Source organism: Apium graveolens, chromosome 7, assembly GCF_009905375.1.
Source record: "Apium graveolens cultivar Ventura chromosome 7, ASM990537v1, whole genome shotgun sequence".
In the NCBI taxonomy this organism is placed as follows: domain Eukaryota; kingdom Viridiplantae; phylum Streptophyta; class Magnoliopsida; order Apiales; family Apiaceae; genus Apium; species Apium graveolens.
This window is the reverse complement of record NC_133653.1, coordinates 84,686,784-84,702,112: the sequence shown is the minus strand read 5'-3', so window position 1 is coordinate 84,702,112 and position 15,329 is coordinate 84,686,784. Positions and strand designations below refer to the sequence as shown.

The 15,329-nt window shown below is 37.5% G+C and overlaps 1 long non-coding RNA gene across 1 annotated transcript; it reads left to right on the top strand.

Annotated features, from left to right (window-relative positions):
* Nucleotides 1–13,065: 13,065 nt before the first annotated feature.
* On the top strand, nucleotides 13,066–15,071 carry LOC141672490 (uncharacterized). Its single transcript, XR_012555552.1, has 3 exons — nucleotides 13,066–13,258; nucleotides 14,084–14,153; nucleotides 14,921–15,071. It is a non-coding gene; the product is annotated as an uncharacterized LOC141672490 (long non-coding RNA).
* Nucleotides 15,072–15,329: the final 258 nt, after the last annotated feature.

Sequence of the window (15,329 nt, the reverse complement as noted above, 5' to 3'; positions counted from 1 at the left end):
TTACAATTAGAACTATGCTGATCTTTTATTATCTGTGTATGTGCATATTAAGATAACAGGCGATTTCAGTTTCTCAGTAAGTTTAATTGAAGACATTTGAATTTCACTCGGTAGCATAATTGATTATTAGTCAATTGTACCATAATATCGAGCAACCATCCGATTTGGTATTCTAGATAAGATACAGTATTGTTGTTACATGATGTGATCCTCCCTGAATAATGACTGATTTCGTGAAGTATTGTGTTCTTAGATCTTAGGAGTTCACTCCCGTTTGGTTCATTTCATAAAATAATTGTGTTGGCTTCCGTCAAGTTTTGTGCTTATTCCAGGTGTTCAGTTATTTATAAATCATCGTCATTTTTATAAACATGCCTGGGGTTGGATGTGTTAGCAAGTAAGAAATACTGGGTTCTCCGGAATTTGGATGATGTTGGTTTTGGTTCTTCTGGTTGTGTGGTCTGGTCATGTATTAACATAACATTTTGAGGATGTAATAATTCATTTTTGTTCTTTTTATTATGCTATCTTTCAATTTGCAAGTTGCAAACTGCAAATTGGTAACATTGTAATACTTTACCAATTTTCTAAGTAAAAATAATCATAGTGATGAGTGTTTTAAAAATCTCCGATTTAAACGATTAATTCCATGTAACTTGTAAGGTACCTAACCAATCCAGTTTTTGAAATTCGATTAATTCTTACAAGTTTTTATTTATCAGAGTATACAAAATTATTTATAAAATTTAAAATAATATATTCATTTTAATATGGATGAATATAAAAATTATGATATGATAAATATATATTAGTTAGTAAATAATTAATATGATCATAATAATACAATTTAATATAGTTTAACATTATAATACATCCAATTTTTACTCCCATTAATTCCCGAGTTTCTATTAATCCTAAATTCGTAAGTATACCGATCTTATCCGATTACCAGTTTTTATATTATTATAATATAACTTATAACAAGCTACATAAATAAATCTGTATGAAGTTTAAATTGTTACAAATTTGTACTATAATATAATAACCGGAATGGGGTATATTTTCGTTCAATGGTTATATCCCTTATTTTGGTTATTAAAAATAAAAATAAATAGTATAATACACATGCTAAACTACTAAGTTGTTAAATTACTAGATATAGTCTCCTTATCCAGTTAAATTACGATCAAAACTTATCGTACTAAACTACTATTATGGGTGAAAACTTAGGGGTATTTAAAGCTGTATTTATTATTAGGGTTTGTGAGCTTCAAGGCTCTATCTAAGTGTTCTCGTGTTTCGTGAGTCAATCGGCCTTCACAAGACGCCTACGTACGTACCTTGCTCTGTGCTAAGGATCAAGTCAAAAATTGTAGTTCTAATTTGTGGGGTGAGACCTTTTATATAGGCATAGGATGCCTTGAATTGGATTAGGGTTAGAAAACTTGGTGGACATGTCTCGGATTTAGAATAGACTTTAAAGTCCTAAAACGTTGGGATTTGCTTCATTATAGGAATGCGTGGCTTGAGGACGACTCTATTGAGAGTTTGATTCTGATTTTGAACTTATTTTAACAATCATAAGTTGTGCTGATACAAGGCCTACGAATTTAATAATAAATCATTGGTTTGTAGGCTTCGAGGCTAATTAATGAAATATTAACTGTTGGACCATAATAACTGGGCCTCGTCTTTGGACCAAATCAAGCATAATTAATGTACTTATTTATTACGCAGTTAGGATTATTTGTATCCTCTATCATTTGCCCCCCAACTTCTAGAAAAATATATAAGATTTCGTAGACGGTAAGCTTTCGATTTGCCCTTGCAGGGTATCTTTTTATTGTAAAGTGTGGAGCGACCTACACATTTACAACGATTTACCATTCTCGAGGCTTTAAAATATTTTCTGAAAATTTCTCATACTCATTACATACTTCCTCTGCTAGAATATGCCTTGAATCGGTTAACGCCTCCAATGCTGGGACTTCGGGGGTCTCGCTGCCCGGTCAGCTAGTCGGGGTCCAGGGGCGAAGCGCCCTGGTTTATGGGTTCGGGAACGTAACGTGGTCCCCGAGGGGGGTTCGGGGGAAACGCCCGCGACCTTTGGTAATTTTCAAGATTTACTCTTTTAATTCCTTAATTTTTTCGGGATTTTTTTCAAATTTTCTTCTATTTTCGACCAGGATCCTAGTCAGAATTTCGACCAGAATCCTACTCGAAATTCTTTCCAGCTCCAGTGCTCTAGTCAAAAAATTTCGATCAGGATCCACGACCTAGAATTTGACTAGGATCCTAGTCGAAATCCCAGTCATTTGTTATATCCTTGATTGGAGTCGAAGTCATTCGACCAAAAACCACGACTTGGATTTCGACCTCGATCTTGGTCGAACTTACGGTCCTCTTTCAGGCTTCTATTCATAGTAGTTCGAACAAAATTCATGACCTGGATTTCGACCTCGATCCTGTTCGTTTCCAAAGTCCATTTTTAAGCTTCTATTCGTAGTAGTTCGAACAAAATCCATGACCTGGATTTCAACCTCGTTCCTGGTCATTTCCAAGGTCCATTTTCAGGCTTCTATTCATAGTAGTTGGAACAGAATCCATGACCTGGATTTCGACCTTGATCCTGGTCTTTTCCAAATAGTTTGCGCCTTTAATTTTCAAACCTTAATTGGATTGGGCCTATGGGCCTTCAATTCCCTAATCCTACGTAGATTGGGCCTATGGGCCTTCAATTCTCTAATCCTAATTGGATCGAACCTTCAATTTCCTAATCCTAATTGGATTGGTCCTACGGGCCTTTAATTTCCAAATCCTAATTTGATTGGGCCTATGGGCCTTCAATTTCCTTCGGAAATTTCAAGAATATTCTGGAATTTGGGATTTTCATCTTTGGGCCTCAGGCTTATGGGCCTTTGACGGTTTACCTTCCTTAAATTCATCTATATAACAGAGTGAGTGGGATCATTCTCTTCCTCACTTCTCATTTTCCAAGTTTTCTCTCAAAAGCTCTAAGCATTTCCCAGCGATCCTTGGCATTTTCTGACAATTAAATCTCTAGTTTTCCGACTAAAGATCTTTAAATCTTCAAGGTTTTCCAGGTATATTCATCATTCTCTTCTTGTTCTTCTATTTTTTTGCTTAATTTATGGGCCTTCATATGAATATCTTCATAATTTCTGAGTTTTTGGATGAGTCCACATAATTTCTGGGTTTTAGATCAGTATCATCATAATTTCTGGGGTTTTTCTGTACTTTACATGCATAAACTCATAAATTCATGCTTTTTTGTACGTTTTCTGCACTTTTCAGATGGCGGACAACGGTCAAAATGAATGTGGCCAGAAAGTCAAGTGAATTCCTCATTCGATCAAGGTATTCTTCTTTGATCGACATGATCAATACTCGGGGGGGGGGGGATGAGTACCCATATGACGCTTATTTGGACGTGTTTGATCACGTCAACACATTCTATGATACGAAGGAGCTGGAGAAAATGAACCTTATGTATAACGACTCGTGTATTTTTATTTTATTTCTAATATTTGGAAGTGTAATAAAAGTTTAAGTAAATAAATAAAAGGTGTGTATTGATTTTGGCAGCGGTTACTGATTGTTATTTAATTATTTATGATTTGTTGATATGTGGGATTGGAATTATGTGATTTATTGGTGAGTTATAGGATTTTATTTCGCTTGTAAAAGTGATTTTATTGTAATTTTAATTTCATAAATATTTAGGTTGTCTTTAAAATTGGTTTTCTAATTTTATAATTTCAATAATTATTTTTAGGACTTTATAAAATTGAGAAGTCAATATTTCGTTAATTATTCATTTTTAAATGATTTTCTGAGTGTGTTAAATGCTAAAATCTATATTTAATTATGGGAATCCTTAAAAATTATGAAACTTATATTTTATTAAGTTCGTATTATTCTGAGAATTTTAAAATTATTTTGGAAATTTTTGGAAATCGTTTTACCCGCGCGTTGTTTTGTTATTCATTAAAAAGCGGGTATAAAGCGTACCTTAAAAATTGTTTAAAAATTTCGAAATTTATGTTTTTATTTACTTCGGGATATTTATAATATTTTAACGCTGTTTTCGTAATTTTTGAAGTTTGTTTTATTCGCACCTTATTCCGTTAATTTCGAGTTTCGGGGCAAAATAGACTATCAAACCTTCATATTTATCCCAAACTCTACGTGTCAGCATTTAGTAAAACTAGTGCTACGTGTTGCATTTCAGGGTCATTAGTTAATACGTGGCATAATTTTATATTTTTGTTTTTATTTTTCATTCCCTTCTTTTTCTTTCCGGTCGTAGCATCAATCTCTTGCTCCTTCTCTCTCTATCTCGATCTCTCTCTACAGTCTCCTCTCTCTCTCCCCCCTTCTTTATTCTGTCATCTTCTATTTTCTTCTCCATTTCCTTCTTTTCTCCCTTTTTCCCGTTGATTCCATCCGTTTTGCTCTCGGTTTATTCCGGTGAGTTCTCCGGCCGAATTTCCGGCGATTCCTTTGTTCCCTGTTTGGCTTGTTATATATACTCCTGTATAAATCTGTGTGTATGCTGTGTGTATGTTTAGGTGTGTGTGTGTTTAAGCGTGGTTGTGTGAGTGGTGGTGGAAGGCGGCACCGTCGCCTGTGTTGCTGCCCTGTCCGTTTCTGTGGCGCGTTTGCGCGTGTTGAATGCTGGGTTCTTGTTCTGTTTTTTTTACAGATTGTAAATTGGACTATTATAATAATTCTAATAATTTTCTACAGGATTTTGATTAATATTTATGATATTAATTATTCGGGCGGAATTATTTTAAGGAATAATCGGTGAAATTTTGCGTTGGAAACCCGGAAATTATCGGGTACCCGTGAAATTTTGCCGCCGTCCGCGATGACTTTTACGAGCGGACGGTGGACGGTGATGACGATGTTCTGAGTCCTAAATTTTATAAATAAATAAAAAGGAGTACGTAAAATATTTTCGGACTTAAATAATTAATTATGATTGGTGTTGGGATGTAAGTTGTATAAAAGGATGAAGTAATATTGTGAATTGTGTGATTGATGACGTCAATTGTAGTCGACGGGTAGTCTTATAAATAAATAAGATGCTTCCAAAATTTCTTAAAAATATATTCGAAAATGTACGTATTTATATTATACGTGTTACCCCTATCAATATTCTGACTACGTGACTATGTGATTCCGAGTTTATGTGAATAATAATACGAGTCGGGTTATCGGATTGAGTTGTTAAGATTTGAGGATATCAAGCATGTCGGTGTAACTAATTAGGGTACTCTGTATTTGTAGATACCAGTCGAGTTTTCCCAGGATCGAAGTCAGTGTGAAAGCTACTTAGGATTTTGTAAAGCGTTGCAAGCCAAGTACCCCTGACCATTCTTTTATGGTTCAGTGCATATGAATAGCTAAATGTTTTATTCTCGTAATGGAACATAAACGTTTTAAGTTACGTATCCCCTGTAGTTATAATTCACTGTTTTCAAATTGTTTTGGGGGAAAAGTAACTTCAAAAGGTACCTATCTCGAATGGAATGATTTGCGAAACGGATTTTATATGTGTGCTGGTTAACTAATTGATTTTGAAAATGAGATAGGTACAAGTGTTTTGAAAACTGGATAAAACGGTCAGATATGGGATACATTGGGGCCAGAGTAGGCCTATTGAGGAGGCGTAAGAGGGTTATTCGGTTGCACGCACTATAAAACTGATTAGTCCAGCAGGTCAGAGACCTAGCTAGTCTCTGAGTTCCGGAACAGGTAAATGGGATGGCAGTTAGAGCCGTCTGGTGTTGATAGCCTGATCAGCTGTCTTCACATATCCGCTATATATCTTATTGGGATTTGTGAATTATATAAGAGCATAATTGGTTGATACAACGGTTTTATAAAATGATTAGCATGCTAAAATTGGACTCTGGTATTACACAGCACACTGCTATGATGTTTTAACAAAGCATGCTAAATAGTGATATCCAGTTACCTTTGATTTTTATTATGAAATGTTGATATCATGGTTACAGTACTGTTCCTTTTATTGTTACATTCCAGTTTTTATTCTGTTATTCATATCTTGGTACTGCTGAGCGATTATGCTCACCCTTGCAAACTGTTATGTATATTTCGCAGATGCCTAGAAGTTCAGTCAGACCGACCCATGTTCCCGCCCCTAATGGACCCGGCTCCTCTGAGTAGTTTTTATCAGGCCATGAGGTCTGAGGAGTTGATGAATAAAGTTAGAATGTGTTAGATGTTGAATAAAGAGATTGTAGTATTGAGAACTTGAATTATACTTGAACCTGGATCAGATCTTGGTTTGGGGTCAAGTTATTATATTTTAATAATAATTCTGTTGTTTATATTTTTGGTAATTGTGTTTAGTGACGTCAACTCCTGACCCCGGGGTTGAGGCCGTCACAGTTGGTATCAGAGCTACAGGTTCAAGTCCCTGATTCAGGTTATAGATTGTGTCAAGTAGGTGATAACGTGAGTCTTTAAGTGTGAGTCAGCAACTCATATAGAGGAGCAAACCTTTAGAGTCAGTCGAGGGTTCCGACGGCGTTACCCTGGCATCTATTAAATGTTTTGATAGAATTGCCTTGACTTAGTTGTGTCTTGTCTGTATATTTATTATGTTGACAGTGGCCTATTGCGATTTCAAGTTCTCCATCTCGGGAGAATTCTTCTGATTCGAATAGCTCAGATTCTGAGAGACCCCTGGATGCTGTTACTGAGGAGACCCTTATGCCTCCTCCACTAGTCCCCTCTTTTGTGCCTCGAGACATCCCTGGATCTGGTCCTCAACCCCGTTGGGTACGTAGGTCTGTGTCTGCTGTCAGAGATTTCCCTCCCGGCTGCGGTCCCAGTTCTTCCATGATGAGACCTCCTGTGGCCCCTAGTGGTACTTCTTCACCGATCCCTTACCATGTTCATAGGGCGGTGAATACTTCCTTTATCAGAGATCAGAGTCCGGAGTTTGCTGCTTAGTTGGACCAGGTACCTATTGCACCATTTCAGGGTATTTCTGCCCCTTCCCCTGAGGTGCGAGCCCGTGTCAGAGCATTGACCCAGATGGCTGTAGAGAGGGCTAGATCTGCTGACCGTTTCATTAGTTCAGAGTTCAGAGCTGTGCAGTATCAGGACCTAGTGAACTAGCTAGTCTTTGAGCTAGGTTCCATTGGTGGCAGTGGTAGTGGCTAGACAGAGCTGCGGTAGAGGGATGCAGAGCTCCGAGTTGACCTCTAGGAGATCTGTAGTTGTTTACTCTGTATATGTATATTATGTTGTGGTAGGTCGTAGTAGGCGAGGCTGTTATGACGGCCAATTTTGGTGTGTATTCGGATGGTTCTTTTCAGTTGGATTGTCAGTTGTACTAGTGGATTCTGTTGGTTACTGTATTTCAGCTGCTTTATCTTATTGTTCAGTTTTTATATATTGTGCGTTGCTATTATTGTTGTTATTATTATTGTTGTTTCTGTTGATGGCATTTTTAGATTATAATCATTCACTCAGGACGGATCCAATTATAATGGGATGAGAATATTGTCTTAGTGGCAACGCTCTCTTGATGCATAAATATAAACTGCCGGAGCAATCCATTTTCTTATATATGACTGTTATGTTTCAGGAGATGCCACCAAAGAGAAATTCTCAGCCCAATAACGGATTTGCTGGGGATCCTTCCATGAGTGACTTGATGAATTTGTTACGTCAGCAGACTGTACAGCTGGCCCAACAGCGACAACAATTCCAGCAGCAACAGCAATAATTGCAACAACAACAACAACAACAACAGCAACAGCAGCAGCTCATACAGCAACAACAACAGCAAATCCAACAGCAACAACTACAAATCCAACAGTAGCACGAGATGATAGGGGCAAATCAAGGTGTTAGTTTTAAGTCTTTTCAAGCAGTCAAGCCCCCAGAGTTTAAAGGAGAAGTAGATCCTGTCGCTGCCAGGATATGGTTAAAGGAAATGGAAAAGGCGTTTGCACTCACCAAGGTGAGTGAGGATTTAAAAACTGATTATGCTAGTTATTTTCTGAGGAATGATTCGAATTATTGGTGGGAATCTACGCGAGCCCTAGAAGGAGAAGGTCCAGTTCCCTGGGCCAGATTTACAGAATTGTTTTTGGAAAAATACTTTCCAGCCTGTCTCCAAAGTCAAATGGAGATGGAATTTTTGGAACTGAAACAAGGAGATAGGAGTGTCACGGAATATGAAGCGAAGTTTATGGAGTTGGCCCCTATAGCACCGGAATATGTGAGTTTAGAAGCTTAACGAGCGAAGCGGTTTCAACAAGGGTTGAAGCCAGAAATAAGGAGTGGAGTTGTAGCCTTACAGCTTAAGACTTATACTTCGGTAGTTCAGGCTGCCCTAGTGATAGAAAGTGATCAGAAGTTAGCTGCAAAGGAGCAGGGTGAGAAGAAGAGGAAATTTGAAAGTGGACCTGCTAAGTCAGAATCAGGAATAACAAGTCGGAAGTTCCAGCGTTGGTTTGGAAAGAATAAAAATAAGAAGTTTAGAAGGCAGAACTTTCCCCAAGCTAAACCCGGTACAATATAAGTTAACTCTGCCCCGACGAGGATGAGTAAGCCAGTGGCTGATTGTAAGATATGTGGGAAAAAGCACAGTGGACAGTGCCGAGAGAATGTTAATTGTTTTAAGTGTGGACAGAAAGGTCACTATTCCACAGAGTGTAAGTCTGAGATTCAAGGAATTACTTGTTTTAGTTGCGGCAAAGTAGGACAGATAGCTAGGAATTCCAAGTCAGTGACTCAAGGTAATGTCGGAAGGAGTGTGTCCCAAGGACCAGCAACCAGTACTGCGAGAGCTTGGACTTTTAAGATGACTCAGAAGTCTCCAGTTCATGATTCTGATGTGGTTGCAGGTACACTTACTCTTAATTCCGTACCTGTTAACGTTTTGTTTGATTCGGGAGCGTCCAAATCTTTTATATCTGTGAATTGTGTGAATAAAATGCAATTGATGATAGAATACTTAGACGAACCTCTAACCATAGAAGTGGCTAATAAAGATAAAGTACTTGTAAAATAATTTTGTCCTAGTTGTACCCTAGAGATTTCAGGGTATATGTTCCCTGTTAATTTAATACCCTTCGAGTTGGGAGACTTTGATGTTATTTTAGGTATGGATTGGTTGTCTCGATATAGGGCAAATATTGATTGTAAGAAAAAGAGAGTTTTTATGTACACCCCAGATAATAAAAGGATCAGTTACCAAGGGCAGAGGCAAGATAGGAAGTTCCTCTCAGTGATACAAGCAAGAAGATTGCCGAGACAAGGATGTGAAGCGTATTTGGCTCATGTAGTGGATACGAAGAAAGAGACCCCTATTTTGGATGAGATCCCTATAGTAAGAGAATTCCCTGACGTTTTCCCAGAAGAATTACCAGGATTGCCACCTGATCGTGAGATAGAGTTTTCCATTGATTTGATACCTGGAGCTGAACCAGTTTCTAAGGCTCCATACAGAATGGCCCCGATAGAAATGAAAGAATTGGCTAAGCAACTTCAGGAATTATTGGATAAAGGAGTTATTCGACCTAGTGTTTCCCCGTGGGGTGCTCCAGTGCTATTTGTGAAGAAAAAGGATGGAAGCATGAGATTGTGCATTGATTATAGAGAGTTGAACAAGTTGACAATAAAGAATAAGTATCCCTTGCCACGAATCGATGATTTGTTCGATCAGCTTAAGGGAGCATGTTACTTCTCAAAGATTGACTTAAGATCTGGCTACCACCAACTGAAGATAAAGCCTAAACATATCCCCAAAACCGTATTTAGAACAAGGTATGGCCATTACGAGTTTCTAGTAATGTTGTTTGGATTGACGAATGCGCCAGCGGCTTTCATGGATTTGATGAATAGGGTATATAAGGAGTATTTGGATAAGTTTATTATTGTATTTATTGATGACATCCTCATATATTCGAAGAATCCAGAAGATCACGCAGTGCATCTGCAGATTGCCCTTCAAAAGTTAAGAGATTAGCAATTGTATGCTAAGTTTTCTAAGTGTGAGTTTTGGCTGACGGAAGTACAGTTTCTTGGACATGTGGTGAGTAAGGAAGGTATCAAAGTAGACCCGGTAAAGATTGAAGCCGTATCAAAATGGGAGCAATCGAAGACACCAACGGAAATAAGGAGTTTTCTTGGATTAGCAGGATATTATCGAAGGTTTGTGAAAAATTTCTCGAAGATTGCATCCCCATTAATTAAGTTGACCAGGAAGAATGAGAAGTTTGTTTGGACGGAAAAGTGTGAAGAGAGTTTCCAGGAGTTAAAACGAAGACTAGTGACGACTCCAGTGTTAGCATTGCCAGATGAGACGGGAAACTTTGTAATTTATAGTGATGCTTCTTTGAAAGGATTGGGATGTGTGTTAATGCAACATGATAAAGTGATTGCGTATGCCTCCAGACAGCTAAAGCCTCACGAGCAGAAATATCCAGTTCATGACCTTGAATTGGCGGCTATAGTATTTGCTTTAAAATTATGGCGTCACTACTTGTATAGAGAGAAATGCGATATTTACACGGATCATAAGAGCCTGAAGTACATATTCACGCAGAAAGATCTGAACATGAGACCAAGAAAGTGGTTGGAGTTGATTAAGGATTATGATTGTTCGATTAATTATCACCCAGGTAAAGCCAATATAGTGGCTGATGCCTTAAGTAGGAAGGAAAGGCTGAATATGGTTAAGATTGCAGAGGAATTGGCATGAGACTTGGAAAGAATGGAAATTGAAGTTCGAGTATCTAACGGAAGTCAGGAGCAACTATATGAAATTACTTTCCAGCCGGCATTGATGGAAAAGATCAAAAGATGTCAGGAAGGAGTTAGGGAACAAGAGTTGGATACTTTGACAGGAGAAGAGTTGTGTACTCAAAAATATAGTCAAGGTTTATATAGATTTTTGTCCAGAATTTGGATGCCTAATGTAACAGAGTTGAAGAACGAAGTATTGCAGGAAGCACATAATTCTAGGTTTTCTATCCACCCTGGTAGTACCAAGATGTACCAGGATTTGAAGAGAAATTTTTTGTGGCTAGGAATGAAGAAGGATATTGCCAATTGGGTAAGTAAGTGTCACGTGTGTCAAACGGTGAAAGCAGAGCATCAACGACCGAGTGGATTGTTACAACCTTTGGAGTTTCCCCAGTGGAAATGGGAAGAGATTGCTATGGATTTTGTAGTGGGATTGCCAAAGACGAGAGCGAATCATGATGCTATTTGGGTAATCATTGATAGGTTGACTAAGTCGGCGCATTTCCTTCCGATTAATGAAAGGTATTCGTTGGAAAGGCTAGTTAAGTTATACTTGGATGAGATAGTTACCAAACATGGAGTTCCTGTTTCTATAGTGTCGGATCGAGACCCGAGATTTAATTCCAGGTTCTGGACTAAATTCCAAGAGTGCCTAGGAACGAAATTAAATATGAGCACCGCTTATCATCCTCAGATGGATGGCCAAAGTGAGAGGACGATTCAAACCATAGAGGATATGTTGAGAGTCTGTGTTCTAGATTTTAAAGATAATTGGGATGAGCACCTACCTTTGATTGAGTTCTCGTACAATAACAGCTACCATGCCAGTATAGGGATGCCACCTTACGAAGCTTTGTATGGATGAAAGTGTAGGTCCCCGTTGTACTGGGATGAGGTAGGAGAAAAGAAAGTGTTAGGTCCTGAGTTGGTTCAGCAGACCAAAGATGCCATAGTGTTGATTCAGAAAAGGTTGGAAGCAGCTCAAGATAGACAAAGAAAATATGCATATTTGCATAGGAAATGTATGGACTTTGAAATAGGGGCTCTGGTGTTACTAAAAGTATCACCTTGGAAAGGGTTAGTACGATTTGGTCAGAAGGGTAAACTTAGCCCTAGATTCATAGGACCCTTTGAGGTTTTGAAGAAAGTGGCAGCACATTCATAATGTGTTCCACGTGTCTATGTTGAAGCCCTATATCCCTAATTCAAATCAAGTCATAGAATACGAACCGATTGAGCTTCAACCAGATTTGTCCTATGTGGAACAACCGGTCCAAATCCTAGATCGTAAGGAACGAGTCCTTAGGAATAAATCGATTCCTATAGTAAAAGTTTTGTGGAGAAATCCTCGAGTAAAAGAGTCTACTTGGGAATTAGAGTCAGACATGCTTGATAAATATCCTCATATGTTTAATTAAGTCAGATTCTGGGGACAGAATCTTTTTAAGGGGGAAAGGATATAACAACTCGTGTATTTTTATTTTATTTCTAATATTTGGAAGTGTAATAAAAGTTTAAGTAAATAAATAAAAGGTGTGTATTGATTTTGGCAGCGGTTACTGATTGTTATTTAATTATTTATGATTTGTTGATATGTGGGATTGGAATTATGTGATTTATTGGTGAGTTATATGATTTTATTTCACTTGTAAAAGTGATTTTATTGTAATTTTAATTCCATAAATATTTGGTTTGTCTTTAAAATTGGTTTTCTAATTTTATAATTTCAATAATTATTTTTAGGACTTTATAAGATTGAGAAATCAATATTTCGTTAATTATTCATTTTTAAATGATTTTCTGAGTGTGTTAAATGCTAAAATCTATATTTAATTATGGGAATCTTTAAAAATTATGAAACTTATATTTTATTAAGTTCGTATTATTCTGAGAATTTTAAAATTATTTTGGAAATTTCGGAAATCGGTTTACCCGCGCGTTGTTTCGTTATTCGTTAAAAAGCGGGTATAAAGCGTACCTTAAAAATTGTTTAAAATTTTTGAAATTTACGTTTTTATTTACTTCGGGATATTTATAATATTTTAACGCTATTTTCGTAATTTTCGGAGGTTGTTTTATTCGCACCTCATTCCGTTAATTTCGAGTTTCGGGGCAAAACAGACTATCAAACCTTCATATTTATCCCAAACTCTACGTGTCAGCAATCAGTAAAACTAGTGCTACGTGTTGCATTTCAGGGTCATCAGTTAATACGTGGCAGAATTGTATATTTTTGTTTTTATTTTTCATTCCCTTCTTTTTCTTTCCGGTCGCAGCATCAATCTCTTGCTCCTTCTCTCTCTATATCGATCTCTCTCTACAGTCTCCTCTCTCTCTCTCCCCTTCTTTATTCTGTCATCTTCTATTTTCTTCTCCGTTTCCTTCTTTTCTCCCTTTTTCCCGTTGATTCCAGCCGTTTTGCTCTCGGTTTATTCCGGTGAGTTCTCCGGCCGAATTTCCGGCGATTCCTTTGTTCCCTGTTTGGCTTGTTATATATACTCCTGTATATATCTGTGTGTATGTTGTGTGTATGTTTAGGTGTGTGTGTGTTTAAGCATGGTTGTGTGAGTGGTGGTGGAAGGCGGCACCGCCGCCTGTGTTGCTGCCCTGTCCGTTTCTGTGGTGCGTTTGCGCGTGTTGAATGTTGGGTTCTTGTTCTATTTTTTTTACAGATTGTAAATTGGACTATTATAATAATTCTAATAATTTTCTGCAGGATTTTGATTAATATTTATGATATTAATTATTCGGGCGGAATTATTTTAAGGAATAAACGGTGAAATTTTGCGTTGGAAACCCGGAAATTATTGGGTACCCGTGAAATTTTGTCGCCGTCCGCGATGACTTTTACGAGCGGACGGTGGACGGTGATGACGATATTCTGAGTCCTAAATTTTATAAATAAATAAAAAGTATTACATAAAATATTTATCGGACTTAAATAATTAATTGTGATTGGTGTTGGGATGTAAGTTATATAAAAGGATGAAGTAATATTGTGAATTGTGTGATTGATGACGTCGATTGTAGTCGACGGGTAGTCTTATAAATAAATATGATGCTGCCAAAATTTCCTAAAAATATATTCGAAAATGTACGTATTTATATTATACGTGTTACCCCTATTAATATTCTTACTATTTGACTATGTGATTCCGAGTTTATGTGAATAATAATACGAGTCGGGTTATCGGATTGAGTTGTTAGGATTTGGGATATCAAGCATGTCGGTGTAACTAATTAGGGTACTCTGTATTTGTAGATACCGGTCGAGTTTTCCCAGGATCGAAGTCAGTGTGAAAGCTACTTAGGATTTTGTAAAGCGTTGCAAGGCAAGTACCCCTGACCATTCTTTTATGGTTCAGTGCATATGAATAGCTAAATATTTTATTCTCGTAATGGAACAAAAATGTTTTAAGTTACGTATCCCCTGTAGTTATAATTCACTGTTTTCAAATTATTTTGGGGGAAAAGTAACTTCAAAAGGTACCTATCTCAAATGGAATGATTTGCGAAACGGATTTTATATGTGTGCTGGTTAACTAAATGATTTTGAAAATGAGATAGGTACAAGTGTTTTGAAAACTGGATGAAACGGTCAGATATGGGATACATTGGGGCCAGAGTAGGCCTATTAAGGTGGAGTAAGAGGCTAATTCGGTTGTGCGCACTATAAAACCGATTAGTCCAGCAGGTCAGAGACCTAGCTAGTCTCTGAGTTCCAGAACAGGTAAATGGGATGGCATTTAGAGCCATCTGGTGTTGATAGCCTGATCAGCTGTCTTCACATATCCGCTATGTATCTGATTGGGATTTGTGAATTATATAAGAGCATAATTGGTTGATACAGTGGTTTTATAAAATGATTAGCATGCTAAAATTGGACTCTGGTATTACACAGCACACTGCTATGATGTTTTAACAAAGCATGCTAAATAGTGATATCCAATTACCTTTGATTTTCATTATGAAATGTTGATATCGTGGGTACAGTACTGTTCCTTTTATTGTTACATTCCAGTTTTTATTCTGTTATTCATATCTTGTTACTACTGAGCGATTATGCTCACCCTTGCAAACTGTTATATATATTTCGCAGATGCCTAGAAGATCAGTCAGACCGACCCATGTTTCCGCCCCTACTGGACCCGTCTCCTCTGAGGTAGTTTATATCAGACCATGAGGTCTGAGGAGTTACTGAATAAAGTTAGAATGTGTTAGATGTTGAATAAAGAGTTTGTACTATTGAGAACCTGAATTATATTTGAACCTGGATCGGATCTTGGTTTGGGGTCAAGTTATTATATTTTAATAATAATTCTGTTGTTTATATTTTTGGTAATTGTGTTTAGTGACGTCAACTCCTGACCCCGGGGTTGAGGCCATCACATTATGTCCAAGGTCCAAAACCCCTACTAGCTGGTTTTACGAGTACTGCTGATAGGTGTATTTTCTGGGATACCATCAGGGCAGGTATCAGGTTCCCCTTTCACCCTTTCATCCCCGTT